The sequence below is a fragment of the Schistocerca nitens genome, chromosome 1 (assembly GCF_023898315.1).
Source record: "Schistocerca nitens isolate TAMUIC-IGC-003100 chromosome 1, iqSchNite1.1, whole genome shotgun sequence".
NCBI lineage: Eukaryota > Metazoa > Arthropoda > Insecta > Orthoptera > Acrididae > Schistocerca > Schistocerca nitens.
In genome coordinates, this window is record NC_064614.1 from 92,603,057 (window position 1) to 92,620,531 (window position 17,475).

Sequence of the window (17,475 nt, forward strand, 5' to 3'; positions counted from 1 at the left end):
CTTGAGAAGTACGGGCTACTGCTAACACATTTTGTTGTCCTCATGGAGTACTACGAGTGTACGAAGTTTGCAGTAAATCCGCGTTCCAAACGTCGTGGCCTCCCCTTGTTAGTACTTCCCCGTCAAGCCGTCGGCACACGGACCTTGCTGTCGAACGTTAAAGTTGAGCTTGGCAAGTTCAACGTGCTGCAGAACGCTCAGGAACGATGCGACTTGTGCATACGGTACGTGGGCCTCAACGTGGTATACGCGATGGCAACGCACTCCAGCGGCAGTTGAGGGATGTTTCTAGTTCGTAAATCACACTGTTTACTCAAGGGGCGCACTTAAAATTCCCAGGTTAGCTCCATTAGAACGCACATTTCGTCCATCGTCCACGAAAAGGAAAGTACCATGTCCAATCAATAAGGACACAGGTTTATAAAAGTTTCATTACAAACAGTGCGGTACAAATTTGGAATACTTCTGCGCATAAGATAAACATTATTTCATCATTCCCACATTTTAGTAAAACCCCAAGGTCAGTCTTACTTGATCAGTGTTCCTACCCAGTAGCAGAATCTTTGCAACACATGAATTACGAAGCGAAAAAGAAAAAGGAGCAAAATATCTTTATACAACTAGCGCAAACTGTCCTGTAGATTAAGCCAATCGAACAAAGTCACCCCTCGAAAAAAGGTGAACTTATATTTACATAACATCAAATATTATTGTATATACTTATATTAAACTAATAATGAAGTATCAGAAGCCAATAAAAACGCGAATGTTAGGAAAAAAATTTGGAAGTGGCAAGACACGAACCACCGCCCCATGAAAATAATCTAGGGAGGCAATTACGTAGTCACTACGTTACCGCAATAACACACTCCAGACGTCTAATCATAGTATCTTCGCTCGTGCAGAAAACCTTAATCGTAGATATGTTACTAATTGAAGTTTAATTATAACAAATTGTACCAAGAACAATGCCTTTTGGGTAGATCTTCAGTGTGTCGCTGGCTTCAAATAGCCTACTCTCATAATACGCAAGTTACAATAATTCTTTTGCCACGAATATGATGTTTCTCATTATTTTATTGGAACGAATCACACAGTTAACAACGGGTTTTTTTAGTGATTCTCAATTTGCTGGTGCTCATAAACGGCATATATACATATAGGCTTGAAGTGAATGCCAATATGGCGCCTCACAACTCTGTACTGAAGGGAGACGGCGTGCGTGTGACGTAGGTGGCGTTGTGCCATCTCATTGGTCAACGCTCAGACGCACGCTCAGAATATCTGACATGCGAGATATTGCTCTGCACGTTCGGAAAGACTCTCGAACGTGCTATTCCACGCTATGACGTCAGAAACTCGGCACGCTCAACGCTCAACGTTCGGATGCACTGTCCGTGTGCCGACGGCTTAAGGCCGCAGCGCGTTCCGACAAGCGTGGCCGGTACTTCGAAAGGCAGTTCGAAGATTCGTTTGTTCCGAATGCCGAGTCCTGCACGGTCGACAGTCACTACACCCACGTTGCCGTCCGAGTGGTGGAAACGATATCCATCGGTGGAACGTCGAAGAAGACGTTCACACGCTGCTTCATCTACAAGTTTCAGGTAAACTGTACTCGAGACGATCGAAAGATGTATACCGATAAGTTCCTGTGGATCGACGTGCATTACTTCACGCAGGAAACGCTCTACTTCGTATGCCTTAGGTCGTGCGTACTGGGGATCGAACATTACTTTAATTCTAGCCTTTCTATAAGAAAGCGCCATCGTTCTAGGTGATCTGTTTACACTGCAATACCGCTACCCGCGCGAGTTAACACGGCCCGCTTGCGTAGAGCCGCACAGAGCCGCGCGCGTCCGCTTCGCAACACGGCTGAGAGCCGACTGTGCGTTATAATGCTCTAAATTTTTAGATGTACGTAAAGCTGAAAATGTGAACTGGAAGAAGCATATTAGTGAGCTTCTCAAACAGTTAAGTTCAATTACGTTTGCTCTTAGTGTAACTCATAGTGTTGGAAACAAATGAATCAACCTCTTGACATATTTCGGATATGTCGTATGGTGTTAATCTTCGGACGTCGTGCAAGCATATTTAGAAGGAGTTAGGCATTTTAAATGCATCATCATAACACATACATTCGCTATTGAAATTCGTTACACTTAAGCTTTTAAAACCAAGGGCTGTAACATTAAGCGTACAATGTGAATTCCACTGTTAAATGCAGAGGAGAGAGTGGAAAGGTGGAAAGAATACATTGAAGGCCTCTGTGTGGGGAAAACTTATCTGATGACGTGACAGAAGAAGAAACAGGAGCCGGCCGAAGTGGCCGTGCGGTTAAAGGCGCTGCAGTCTGGAACCGCAAGACCGCGACGGTCGCAGGTTCGAATCCTGCCTCGGGCATGGATGTTTGTGATGTCCTTAGGTTAGTTAGGTTTAACTAGTTCTAAGTTCTAGGGGACTAATGACCTCAGCAGTTGAGTCCCATAGTGCTCAGAGCCATTTGAACCATTGAAGAAACAGGAGTCGATAGGTTCAAATGGCTCTGAGCACTATGGGACTTAACATCTGAGGTCATCAGTCCCTTAGATCCTAGAACTACTTAAACCTAACTAAGGACATCACACACATCCATGCCCGATGCAGGATTCGAACCTGTGACCGTCGCAGTGGCGCGGTTCCGGACTGAAGCACCTAGAACCGCTCGGCCACCACAGCCGGCTAGGAGTCGATAGGGAAAATAGTGGGGATCCAGTATTAGAATCAGAATTTAGAAGAGATTTGGAAAACTTAACATCAGATAAGCAGACGGGATAGATAACATTCCATCTGAATCTCTAAAATCATCAGGGAAGAGGCAACAAACCAATTATTCACGGTGTGTAGAATGTATGAGACTGACGATACAGCCTACCATGTCTTTGGGAAATACGTCATCCATACAATTCCATGGGTTGGAAGAGCCGACAAGTGCCAGAATAATCGCCCAATCAGCTTAACAGCTCATGCATCCAAGTTGTTTACAAAAATAATTTTCAGAAGAATGGAAAAGAAAAAAGAGAATCTTCTAGATGACGATTTCTTTGGCTTTGGGGAAAGGCAAAGGCACCATAGGGGCAGATCTGACATTCCGGTTCATAATGGAGGCTTGACTAAATGAAAATCAAGACACGTCCACAGCATTTGTCGACCTGGAAGAAGCGTCTGACAGGGTGAAATGGTGCAAGTTGTCCAAAATCTTAATAAAAGTAGGGGTAAATGTCGTGTGACTAGGTCCTCCCGTCAGGCAGACGATTCGCCGTGTGCAAGTCTCTCGATTTGACGCCCCTTCGGCGACTTGCGCGTCGATGGGGATGAAATGATGATCATTAGGACAACACGACACCCAGTCCCTGAGCGGAGAAAATCTCCTAACCAGCCGGGAATCGAACCCGGACCCTTAGGGTTGACATTCTATCGCGCTGACCACTCAGCTACGGGAGGCAGTCAAAATAGGTTCAAAAATGGCTCTGAGCACTATGGGACTTAACTTCTAAGGTCATCAGTCCCCTAGAACTTAGAACTAATTAAACCTAACTAACCTAAGGACATCACACACAACCATGCCCGAGGCAGGATTCGAACCCGCGACCGTAGCGGTTGCGCGTTTCCAGACTGTTGCGCCTAGAACCGCTCGGCCACCCCGGCCGGCGACAAAATAGGGGTAAGCTATATGGAAAGACGGGGAAAATACAGTATGTGCAAGAACCAAGAGGGAACAAGAAGAGAGCAAGACCAAGAACGAAGTGCTCTGATTAAAAAGGGTATAAGACAAGAATGTGGTCTTTCGCCTATCCTGTTCAATCTATACTTCAAAGTAGGAATGACGAAAACAAAAGAAAGGCTCAAGAATCGAGTTAAAATTCATGGTGAAAGGATATCAATGATAAGATTCGCTGATGTCATTGCTAACCTCATTGAAAGTGATGAAGAGTTACAGGATCTGCTGTATGAAATGAACGGTCTAATGAGTACAGAATATAAATTGAGAGTAAATCGAAGAAAGGCGAAATTAATGAGAAGTAGCAGAATTGAGAACAACGAGAAACGTAACATCATAATTGGTGATTACGAAGTATATGAAGTGAAGGAATTCTGTAAAAAGCAGACTAACACTGGCATGAAGGGCATACGTGGACAAGAGAAGTCTACTAGTATCAAACATAGGCTTTAATTTGAGGAAGAAATTCCTGAGACTGTACATTTCGAGTACCGAATTGCACGGAAGTCAGCTGTGGATTGCGACAAAACCGGAACAGAAGCAAATCGTAACTTTTGAGCTGTGATGCTACAGAAGAGTGTTGAAAATTAGGTGGATTGATGAAGTAACGAATAATGAAGTTCTCCGCAGGATCAGCGAAAAAGGAATATGTGGAAAACACTGCCGAGACGAAGGGTCAGGATGATAGGACATCTGCTAAGACATCAGGGAATAATTTCCATGGTACGAGAGAGAGGTGTAGAGAGTGGAAACTGCAGAGGAAGACAGAGATTGGAATACATCGAGCATTACATTGAGGATGTAAGTTGCAATTCCTACTCTGAGATGGAAAGGTTGGCACAGGAGAGGAATTCGTAGCAAACCAGTCAGAAGATTGATAACTCAAAAAGATCCATCACAGTGTGAGAAGAATAGTGATTTACACACCTACAACACGACAGAAAAAGATTACCTTTATTACCAATCATTTAAAATGTCAGCGAGTTAGAAAGGAGTTCAATATGCAGCAACAAAGTATTTTGATCATTGTCCAATAACATAAAATGTCTGGGAATCGTTCAAATGCTCTACGGAACGTGTAACTAACAACCAAAGTTACTACAAATAATTACAGATTGTTATGAAACTTACAGAAATTCCAGAAGAAGCATAAATCCTGTTGTACCAGGCTACGTTCTTTATTTGAAAACCGTGGTTCTTCTCTCAACGGGCGCTTACAATTCATAGTTCTCAGGAGGGTACAGCTGTTCTTTAACTGTAATATGCTCTCCAAAACTAACTTGTGTGCTACACCAGGACACGAACCCAAGCAGCAGCCTCCGACGTGCTTGCATATTTGTTGTTTTTTTTTCTTTAATACCATCGTTAGGTATTTTATCCTATGTTTATCACTTTGCTCTCCCGTATGGAGTAAGCCACAAGCATCAGTATTCTTCTGATTACATGATGTTCTAAGTTCGCTTGATAATGTAAAGTAATAATGATACCTCAGAATAAGGTACATCGATTAACTGATAAGGAGGTACTGAATCTAACTCGAACAAAAAGAAATTCAAGGTACCACTTGACTAAAATAAGAGTTAAGTTGGTGAAACCCATCCCCAGGCGTCAGTTTGATAACAGAGAGAAGTGTGGGGGAAAAACTATAGAGACCAAGAGATGCATACAGTAAGCAGGTTTCAAAGAATGTAAGTTGCGGTAGCTATACAGGGACGAAAAGCCATTCACAGGATAGAGAGCTGCATCAGTCCAGTCTTCGGACTGAAGACCACAACAAACTCGAATTAAAGAATATGAAATTTCATTATGTGGATGGTGATGCTATTCAGAATGAGACACAACTTTATAATGATGTACGATAACCTTCAGATAATCAATACAAACTGGTGGACTGAATGTTATGTGTGAGAGGGAAATCGCATGTTGTGCAGGGGAAATTGTAATATGGATGTTGTAGACATTACTACACAGGGTGTGCTTGGACTTTCTCGGCGAATCTCGATGATGAAGTCTTCTCTGGTTATCAGCAGAGTCAAGGCGTTGTTCTGCGGCAACGTTTCAACAAGTTTCCTACGTCTTATTTCTCATCTTCAGACTATAAAGAATCGGACAGAACACAAACCCTACACTTCGCCTGAATATGACAAGCAGGAAACTTTTTGAAACGTTGCCGCAGAACAACACATTGACCCGGCTGATAACCAGAGAAACTTCGTCACTGTACAGGGTCTTCATAAATTTGTTATTCAAAAGTAACCTTTAATTGTGAAAAGGGTAAAAAACTAACCGAAATGTTTGATACTGCACTAAATGCAGTATATCTTCAAGTCTTAATTCCAGTCTGACACTGTTAGTTCCCTAGGTTCCCGCTAGATGGCATGCGCGAATGAGTTATTCCTACAGTTATCAAGGACTCGTATAACGGTGCAGAGCGTGCACACTGTTGTTCATAGACAATTCAGGCGTGAATATCACAGGCCACAGCCTCAAAGACAAATGGTTATTAATTGCGAAAATCGTTTAACCGAAACTGACTGTGTATCTGTCACACAGGACGCCGTGTCAGGATCGACCGGTAGTGTCTGATGCAGCAGTTGAGCAAATCCCGCTGTCTTACATTCATAGTCTGGCTAAATTAACGATACGTGGCAGCTTAGAATTGAATAAGTTTCGTATTACTATGTGGAAGGTATATGGAAACGCCTGTCATTCAGACTCTACAAAATGGGACTGTGCAAGCTTTAAGAGAAAGTGACAACAAAAAACGAACTGAGTTTTGTATAGAAATCTTACATAAGCCAACTGAAGATGATTTTCTTAACAAAATTGTTTTCAGTAACGAAGTTTTTCCATATATGCGGTAAAGTGAATCAGCTTAATGTTTCGGATTTTGGGCGAGCAGAAAACACGTCACATAATCGAACATGTAAAGGACTCGCCTAAGGTAAAGGTTTCTTGCGCTATAAGCTGTAACAACATTTACACTCGTTTCTTTTTTTTTTGGCGAGTCATCTGCATCTAGCATATCGTACCTGGACATGCCTGAACATTATCTAATGCCATAATTCAGCACGATGTGGGCAGAGAATTTATTTTCCAACAGGATGGCGCACCACTACATTATTATCGTGAAGTTGTCACCTAACTCCTTAGAAATGTGCCGAATTCGATTGGACGTGGTGATACAATATCCTGGCCAGCATGATCACCTGATTTAACCCCAATAGGCATCTGTGTATGAGCACAATGATCACCTGATTTAACCCCAATAGACATCAGTGTATAGGCTTACATTAAAGACAGAGTTTTTGTTCCCCCTTGCTGGGGAACATCGACAAGCTGAGACATCAGATAACACAAGCAGTTGCCATCATACATCGAGACTTGCTTCGTATAATTTTGCAGGAAACTGATTACAGACGGGACATTTGTCGTGTTACAAAAGGTAGCTTGGGTAGCTCTGATGGTAGAGCACTTGCCCGCAAAAGGCAAAGGTCCCGAGTTCGAGTCTCGGTCCAGCACACAGTTTTAATCTGCCAAGAAGTTTCATGGAATGATATAATTTGGGAAAAGATACGAACTACCTAAGATGAGAAAAGGTAACAATACTTCAGATAAGTGTTCTGTATGGTAACTGATTGTGAAAGAGTGTGATCTTCATATTCCCTCATTTAGTAGTTTTCGTGTATTGTGGGATTTCTTCTACGTAGTTAATAAGATTTCTAGGTTAGTTTGTGGTCGGTAGTTAGTACCAGATATTGTGATGGGTCAGTACGTTGTATGGATCTATTATACAGAGTGAGGTCAAACTCGACGATCAGAACCGGCGGATGGTACTGCATGTAACACCTGGAGTTTGGGGAGATTGGTTTTACGATACCATACACGACATCAGGACTTGGAATTGATACGTTACTCTTGAAGGAAACCTTGCGAAGAGAACAATACCTGGTAAGGATCCAATGAGGGTGATGTGATCAGAATATGAAGCAGAGGGTCCGGGTAAGATGGTTTGTATCAGTTGAGTACACGTAGTATAGAAATGGAGACAGAATACTTTCTTGGGGCACGCTGAAGTTGGTGAAAAACGCGAGAATGATGTGATTCACAGCGACGTATGAGTGGCTATGGCTTAGAAAGGAGCAATTAGAAGAAGACAAATAACCGGAAGAGCTCAGGTTAGGAGTTTAATAGGAAAACGGAAATGGTGTATCGTCAGAAGGTAACGGACGGAGTTGTTTTTCAGTTTGAAGGATAGAAGTTGGATGACATTGAACAGCTGCTCGTCGAAGTATTTGGAAGAGAAATAACACTACGTGTTGGGTAGCACTAGGTCCCATTGCAGCATAATTTCAAGAGCTTTACTGAAGATGGGTAGCAAGAGGTTTTACTAGGGGTTCTTTGAGGTTCAATAAGACGGATGTTCTGGAAGTTTCCAGCGCTTCATGATGGTAACCAATGCAGTCGACAGCTTTTTATAATGCGCCAAGAGTCTGTAAAAAGGGCTAAGCGCTTTCTTTTATGTGATTTCAATTGAGTGTATCGTGACCAGGGGTTGTTTATGGGCCTGTGTGTGTTGGAGAGAATGCTGTACTTTGGGGCACTTTTGTGGCTTTCTCGTCTAGCCAAACCTGTAGTAGAAGTTTCTTATTCCGTTTTGAAATGATAGTATCCACATTATGTGTATCTCACTTTTTTGAAATTATAAAAATTACTTCGAAGAAGTAAGGTTTTCCCAAATTTGAAAAACTGTTCCAATGTACAAAATAGTTCTCGCCCTATGAACAAATATTGTATTCATATTTAAAAGTGTTGGACTCGAGGGAAAGGTATCAGTACTGTATTTAATAGTCTGTGTGTTGCACTATTACCATACTACATACGAATAATCAGTAAGTGATATCAAATTAACAAGATTTATTTTCAAAAACCAGTTACGAGTTAAAAACGTTTTGAAATAGAAGCTATTGGCAACTAACACAAATTTCCATTTTCAAGAGAAGAAAAATTTTTTAGTCATTAAAGATACTCAAGTTATTTTTGAATATCACATGTTCCATTGTAGAAGACCTTTCGTTTGAAGGTACAAGATGGCCTAGGACCAAGGAAATAAGGCTTAACCATCCACACGTTTCCTAACTAGTTTCATAAATATGCTTAATTTTACACATCATGAAAACCTCTGTAGAATTATCAATGTCCTTCAATTAGCTTTAATGTATTAAACAGCACTTAAATATCCTATGTAAACTGAAGGTGGAGGGAAAGAAAGGAAAGGAAAGGGGAGGAACTAATCAAGTCAGCTGCATCGGGACTTCGCGCGAAACCAGTGGCAACGACCGAAAATGCGTTTGGTGACTCGAACCTGAACTGGGGTTTCCTGCTTACTAGGGAGCTGCGTTAACCACTGCGCCACCCGGGCACAGTATTAGTCGCAAATGCGCGGCCTACCTAGGCACACTCCCAGGCCGCCTCTCATTCTCACCCAGCGCTACCTGTTCGCAGTCCCCGTCCATGTCCTACATGCTCGCTAATTTTAGATTACAGCTGGAGGTTGAACGTACACTATGTAATCAAAAGTATCCTGACACCTGGCTGAAAATGACTTACAAGTTCGTGGCGCCGTCCGTCGGTAATGCTGGAATTCAGTATGGTCTTGGCCCACACTTAGCCCTGATGACAGCTTCCACTCTCGCAGGCATACGTTCAATCAGGTGCTGGAAGGTTTATTGGGGAATGGCAGCCCATTCTTCACGGAGTGCTGCACTGAGGAGAGGTATCGATGTCGGTCGGTGAGGCCTGGCACGAAGTCGGCTTTCCAAAACGTCCCAAAGGTGTTCTATAGGATTCAGGCCAGGACTCTGTGCAGGCCAGTCCATTACAGGGATGTCATTGTCGTGTAACCATTCCGCCGCAGGCCGTGCATAGTGAGCAGGTGCTCGATCGTGTTGAAAGACGCAGTTCGTCGCAACAATAGGGAACTGACATGTATCGAGACTAGAAAGTAGTGCACTGATAATGGCTGGGCACGAGCCGAAATCTGGATCTGCCAAATAAAACCTACAAAAAAGGACAACTGATTGTTGCGCTCTGTAATTTATAAATGTTCTAGATATTCAACTTATAGAGCAAAAAAGCAGCATTTGTCTTTGTTTCACTTAAAGTTTGCTCGTTGGAGCACACTGAATAAGGCTTCCTAGTTTCTTGCCAGATATTTCGCATTTTTGCCAGTGACTATGATTCCCTTCAGACAGTTTGCGCGCCCAAAACTCCCAGTTTAGGTACTCCAGTTATCTTTTAAATATGGCTGGCGTGCTGGCGTTGCCAAAGGCAAGGCGATTATATTGTAAAAATGCCAAGGACTGTGTTAATGAATATGCGCTTGGAGGTTTCATCCAAGGGTCTCTTCTCTAAGGTCAATTTATGTGAACATCGTGCCACTGGCTAATTTTGCCATGATGTCCTCTGTCTTCATGATAGGATATACGTCGATGATAGGCTATGTAATGACAGTAGACTTGATATCCCCACATGTTCTCAAAAATTCATTTGGCCTTTCAGTTATTGCAGTAGGAGTAGCCCACTGACAATTGTCGGCTAGGCTCAGTACACCTTCCTCTTTCAGTATTGTCCCGTAGTGTAAAAGGTTCATTTTGTGGAAAGAAATAGCTAGACATCACCGAGGGCTGCAAAGGAATCAGTGTTTTAATGCCGGTAAAAAACTGAGGGATGCTTCGTAAAATGTTCTTGAAGATAGGTATCACGTACAAATGGTTGTATTCGATTCGTTGAAATGTGGACTTCCAAACAACGAGTAATAAAGAGATCTGAACCCAAGATGTTTGTAGCCCAACTCGAGTCGACTACTAAGATGGGAGCTGACAGGGATGCTGCTTGATACTGTACTTGAGCGCAGAACTTGCCCTTCACTTGAATGGTGTCACTGCTGCAGTTTCTAAACTGCTTGACAAAAATGTGGAGTGGTGGTTGTAATGGTACTTGAATTACGTAACTATTACGGCACCTCACCTCAACCTCTCGATACCAGCAATATTCTACTGTGTTTCTGTAAAATAGTTAACATATTTCTGTGACAACATTCAGATTTGATTTCATTAATGTAGAGATACTTCGATACATCGATATGTATATATTGCAATGATATTATTCTTATGTGTATTCTTTCTTTTGTCACTATGATCTTTGACGTACTTGTAACTCTGATTTTTGGGAGCGTAAGCGGTTATTAGAGAGTCAAGCTTTGGTCGTCATGCTAAAAAGACGCAAATTGTAGTCAGTTCATGAAATGTGAACTTTAACAGTGAGGAAGATATTTTCAAGTATGTTTTATATTGTGAAGGGATGTTTTGGAACGAGTTACGTGATATTGCAACAAAAGTAATAAAAAAGAAGTGTAACTTAAATTCGGAGTGCTGATTACTTTTTTACATCACCATTGTCCTAACTTGCAAAAGTTTAATCTTCAAGAATGGTTTGTGAAACACATCTATAAAACTTTTGAATATCGCAGAATAACACCTACGTCTCTTTGCATCCGAGCTTGGAATCATCACTACCTGGATTTTCGAAGATTGAGCCATGAGTTCACAACGAGACCAGCGTGGGAAACACGAAAAGATGAGTGCCTAGTTTATCCATTATTTCAAGAAATGACTTTATTAACTGTGCTCTAATAACACCTGCCACATATTATAACTTTGTTGCTGCCCGAAAATGCAATATTTAGCAGCGTGAGCAACACTACAATCGTAATTAATTTTTGACCTTTGTTATGGTAGGGTTGTTAGATGGTGAACCAAGGCATCCAAATGCGTGCCAATTCACGATAGTGGTGTGGGATCCACTATTTATTTTAAAGGTGGTGGGGGTGCCACAGATGGCGACTTCTAAAGTCAACAACCTATTGGAGATGGGCAGCAGAGCCGGTATGTGGAGGACATTTGGGCAGTGAACATAGTCGTTCTCAAAAGGTCAGAGCCCAGAGTACACCTACGACTGTTATCCACGTTCATCTTGTGGGAGGACTGGCCAACTTTTGCCTTATTGAAGTTTTACCACAGGCTTTCCATTTCACCCAGCATAGTAGCATTTCTGGCAGTGATGTGTCATGAATAATAAAACAATTGTTGCATGAAGGTAACTTACAGTTCTGACAGTTTCCCACAATGTACCGTCTAGAGGATGACTTATATTTGTCTGGCAGAACATGCAGCCTTCGGGAGGAGAGGGGTGTGGAGCCGAGACTGGAACTCGCCCGTGGAGTGAAGGATCTTTTAGGGTCACTGTGCGCATGACTGACAGTTCAAAAACCTGGATGAGTTCGGAAGCGTGTAACTGACGATGGATCATTCAGTTTGAGCAGGTCATTCTATAGACCCTCATCTGGAGATAGCATCAGAATCATGTCCCTAACTAATGATTCAGCTTACCTCACTTTGCGTTTAATATTGGAATAACGACATCGGCAAGTTTCGGCAAATCATAGCAACTGTGCTATCCACTCCTGGCAGGACTGTTTCTCTTATGACAACAAAATAATTTTGTACCTGGCGACTGCCACATGAAGTTGTGAATCAAAATAGTCCAACAAACACGTTTTCAAATGTTCATAAGCTGAAGTATGCTGCTCCACTTGAGGATTTAGCTGCTGCAACAGGTAATAGATATCAGCCCTTCTGTAAGCCAATAAAAACTGCGCAGCTGGATATCCCCGGAGATCCCGTGGGCGATAAGATCCTATTCTAGACAAGCGACGTAGTTCACCCACGGTTGCGTCTTTCTGTCAAATTCCAGGAACAGCGGTGGCGACGCCAGGAATCCTTTCACCATGGAGACAATCGGAGACCTCAGGTGACGTAATTATGGCTGCCATTTTCTCCAGGATCATTTTCTGTGACCGTTGCACGTTTTGCAAAAGCAAAAACATTTAAGTGGTCACGTCTGTAGCGGACACGGATATACTGAAACGGAAATCTGATGTAAATACGCCACATATTTCGAAAAAACACGTAAAATCCTCGTCTACTGGACTGCAGCACAAGAGATCGGCACAAATTCGTAAAAAGCACCGTCTACAATTGAAGTAAACTTACGAGGTTTGGTGCAGAAAAAGTAATATCCAGGTATACAAAGAATATGGTGCAGAGTTGTGGGAACTAATTCAGAGGTAGAAAGATCGCCTGCTGTCTGTCGAGATGGATATCTGGAGACGGAGTTGTGGATGGTTCAAATAGCTCTGAGCACTATGGGACTTAACATCGATGGTCATCAGTCCCCTAGAACTTAGAACTACGTAAACCTAACTAACCTATGGACATCACACACATCCATGCCCGAGGCAGGATTCGAACCTGCGACCGTAGCAGTCGCGCGGCTCCGGACTGAGCGCCTAGAACCGCTAGACCACCGCGGCCGGCGGAGTTGTGGAGAGTCCAGGCTTGATCATATTAGAAATGATAGGATCAGAGAGGTTATGAATGTCGAAAGCACAGTCCTAGACTACATAGAAAGGAAGCGCCTACTCTGGTATGTCACTTTCAGTGTATGCCAGACGCAAGATGGCCAAAACGTGTATGGCAATCGACTCCACATCAAAGAAGAAAGCGCGGTAGACCTGCGAGATGCTTTCCAGTGGTCTTAATGAAGGAGACTGGAATGACCGTGAACGATGGAGATTGGGATGCGAGAGGCGGCGGCAGCCGTAGAGACCTCGCTCATATACAGGGTGGTCCATTGATCGTGACCGGGTAAAATATCTCACGAAATAAACGTCAAACGAAAAAACTACAAAGAATGAAACTCGTCTAGCTTGAAGGGGGAAACCAGATGGCGCTATGGTTGGCCCGCTAGATGGCGCTACCATAGGTCAAATGGCTATCAGCTGCGTTTTTTTAAACAGGAACCCCCATTTTTTATTACATATTCGTGTAGTAGGTAAAGAAATATGAATGTTTTAGTTGGACCACTTTTTTCGCTTTGTGATAGATGGCGCTATAATAGTCACAAACATATGCCTCACAATTTTAGACGAACAGTTGGTAACAGGTAGGTTTTTAAAATCAAAATACAGAACGTAGGTACGTTTGAACATTTTATTAAGGTTGTTCCAATGTGATACATGTACCTTTGTGAACCTACCATTTCTGAGAACGTATACTGCGTGATTACCTGTAAATACCACATTAATGCAATAAATTCTCAAAATGATGTCCGTCAACCGCAATGCATTTAGCAATACGTGTAACGACATTCCTCTCAACAGTGTGTAGTTAACCTTCATGTTCGCACATGCATTGACAATGCGCTGACGCATGTTGTCATACGTTGTCGGTGGATCACGATAGCAAATATCTTTCATCTTTCCCCACAGAAAGAAATCCGGGGACGTCAGATCCGATGAACGTGCGGGACATGGTATGGTGCTTCGACGACCTATCTTACCTGTCATGAAATATGCTATTCAATACCGCTTCAACCGCACGCGAGCAATGTGCCGGACATCCATCAGGTTGGAAGTACATCGCCATTCTGTCATGCAGTGAAACATCTTGTAGTAACATCGGTAGAACATTACGTAGGAAACTGCATACATTGGACCTTTTAGATTGCCATCGATAAAGTGGGGGCCAATTATCCTTCCTCCCATAATGCCGCACCATACATTAGCCCGCCAAGGTCGCTGATGTTCCACTTGTCGCAGCCATCGTGGATTTTCCGTTGCTCAATAGTGCATATTATGCCGGTTTACGTTGCCGCTGTTGGTGAATGACGCTTCGTCACTAAATAGAACGCGTGCAAAAAATCTGTTATCGTCCCGTAATTTCTCTTGTGCACAGTGGCAGAACAGTACACGATGTTCGAAGTCGTCGTCATGCAATTCCTGGTGCATAGAAATATGGTACGGGTGCAATCGATATTGCACCCGTACCACATCCGGGCATTCGGGTGATGTCGTCCAGGGTACCGAGCAGCATACATAGCACACGCCCGTTGGGCATTTTGATCACAATAGCCATATATCAACAGGATATCGACCTTTGCCGCAATTGGTAAACGTTCCATTTTAACAAGGGTAATTTATCACGAAGCAAATACCGTCCGCACTGGCGGAATGTAACGTGATACCACGTACTTACACGTTTGTGTCTATTACAGCGTCATCTATCAAAAAGCGAAAAAAGTGGGCCAACCAAAATTCATATTTCTTTACGTACTACACGAATGTGTAATAAAAAATGGGGGTTCCTGTTTAAAAAAAACGCAGTTGATATCCGTTTGACCTATCGTAGCGCCATCTAGCGGGCCAACCATAGCGCCATCTGGTTTCCCCCTGCAAGCTAGACGAGTTTCGTTCTTTGCAATTTTTTCATTTGGTGCATATTTCGTGAGTTATTTGGCCCAGTCACTATCAATGGACCACCCTGTATATACAATGAATATCAGTTTTGTTACTAATAAAATAAATTCACCCTTCTCCATCGTGGAGCATAATTCAAAAGAGCACACAAATACTTTATCAATCGAAGCTTCTGTCACAGTAAACACCTCTGATAAATTTAGCGAAAGTTTACCTGTTCGCCTAGAACGGCTACGTCCCAAATGATACGGTAAAGTCTCAAAGACAAACGGTGAAACTACAGTCTCTAAACACAATTCAATGACAGGAGGACCGAGCATTAAGACGCCAAGTCTCTGACAAGTCTCTGGCCCTGTGCTATCGGTCATTGGGAACCCGCTGTGCACTTCTGTCGTGCTGGCGTGCCCAGGCATAACAGTTTTAATATCTGTGGAGGAATAGCGCCATTCTCAACAGGCGAAACCAGAGAAGGTAGAGTTGTTGCACAGTGGTGGCTGGAGGTAAGGCGGCTTTCTAACTAACCCCAAAGATGTTTTACTCAATTCCGGTCAGGTCTCTGGGCACGCCAGTCCACAAACCATTGCCTCACTTACTGTGCTTTATAACACAGTGCGTGTCACGGTGATACAAAGAATCATCGTCACCCAGGTGTTCCTGCACTATACACAGCACTCAATGACCTAAGATGTGTTCAGATCCGACCAAATTTAGGTTTGTCTTAAATGGAATTTGGGGAGCACACCCCAACCAAGAAAAGCCCCCATACCAAACACCACCTCACTGTTGGCACTGATGGCAAGTAAAACTCCCCAGGCATTCGCCACACCCAATCATTTCCATCGGATTGGCACATCGGATTCATCAAATCACTCGTTTCTGCTCATCCTCCATCCAGTGGCATTGGTCTTTACACCCCCAAACGTTTACTTAGCACTGACTACAGAAATGAGGAGTTGCCCGACCATTTTACCCCATTCTTTTTAACTCCATAAACACAGTCATTACGCTAGCTGGATCGCTGCTACCACTTTGGAACTCACGTGTGGTTCCTATGGCTTTCATCCGATTTTTTACAAGTATCCTATGTAGTGCTTGACGGTACCTGTCTGTCAGTACACGAGGTTTTCGGCGTTTCTGCTTCTCATTCACAGCATCAACAGTTTACATTAGATTAGATTAGATTAGTACTTGTACCATACATCATGAACATGACACTTCGTAATGATGTGGAACGTATCAGGTTAATAAAAGGTGTCTATACAAGATATTACATTACACAAAATATTACAAGTCACTTAATTTTTTTGGGTGGGGGGTTGGGAAATTACCCACTTACTATATCCAAAAATTCATCTAATGAGTAGAAGGAGCTGCCATTCAGAAATTCTTTTAATTTCCTTTTAAATGCTATATGGCTATATGTCAGACTTTTGATGCTATTAGGTAAGTGACCAAAGACTTTTGTGGCAGCATAATTTACCCCCTTCTGAGCCAAAGTTAGATTTAACCTTGAGTAGTGAAGATCATCCCTTCTTCTACTGTTGTAGTCATGTACACTGCTATTACTTTTGAATTCGTTCGGATTGTTAATTACAAATTTCATAAGTGAATATATATATATATATATATATATATATATATATATATATATGTATATATATATATATATATATATATATATATATATATATATATATATATTGTGAGGCTACAGTGAAGATCCCTAGCTCTTTAAATAAGAGTCTGCAGGATGATCTTGTATGAGCTCCAGCAATTATTCTGATTACACACTTTTGTGCAATGAACACTCTTTTACTCAATGATGAGTTACCCCAGAAAATGATGCCATACGAAAGCAGAGAATGAAAATAAGCATGGTAAGCTAATTTACTGAGATGTATATCGCCAAAATTTGCAACGACCCTAATAGCATAAGCAGCTGAACTCAAACGTTTCAGTAGATCTTCAGTGTGTTTTTTCTAGTTCAACCCCTCATCAATGAATATACCTAGAAATTTTGAATGTTCTACCTTAGCTACCGATTTCTGATCGAAGTCTATATTTATTAATGGTGTTATTCCATTTACTGTGTGGAATTTCACATACAGTATTTTGTCAAAGTTTAATGAGAGTCCATTTGCAGAGAACCACTTAATGATTTTCTGAAAAACATCGTTTACAATTTCATAAGTTAATTATTGTCTGTTGGGTGTGATAGCTGTACTTGTATGATCGGCAAAAAGTACCTGCTTTGCATCTTCGTGAATATAGAATGGCAACTCATTAATATATATTAAGAACAGCAGAGGACCCAAGACCGAACCTTGCGGCACCCCATTCT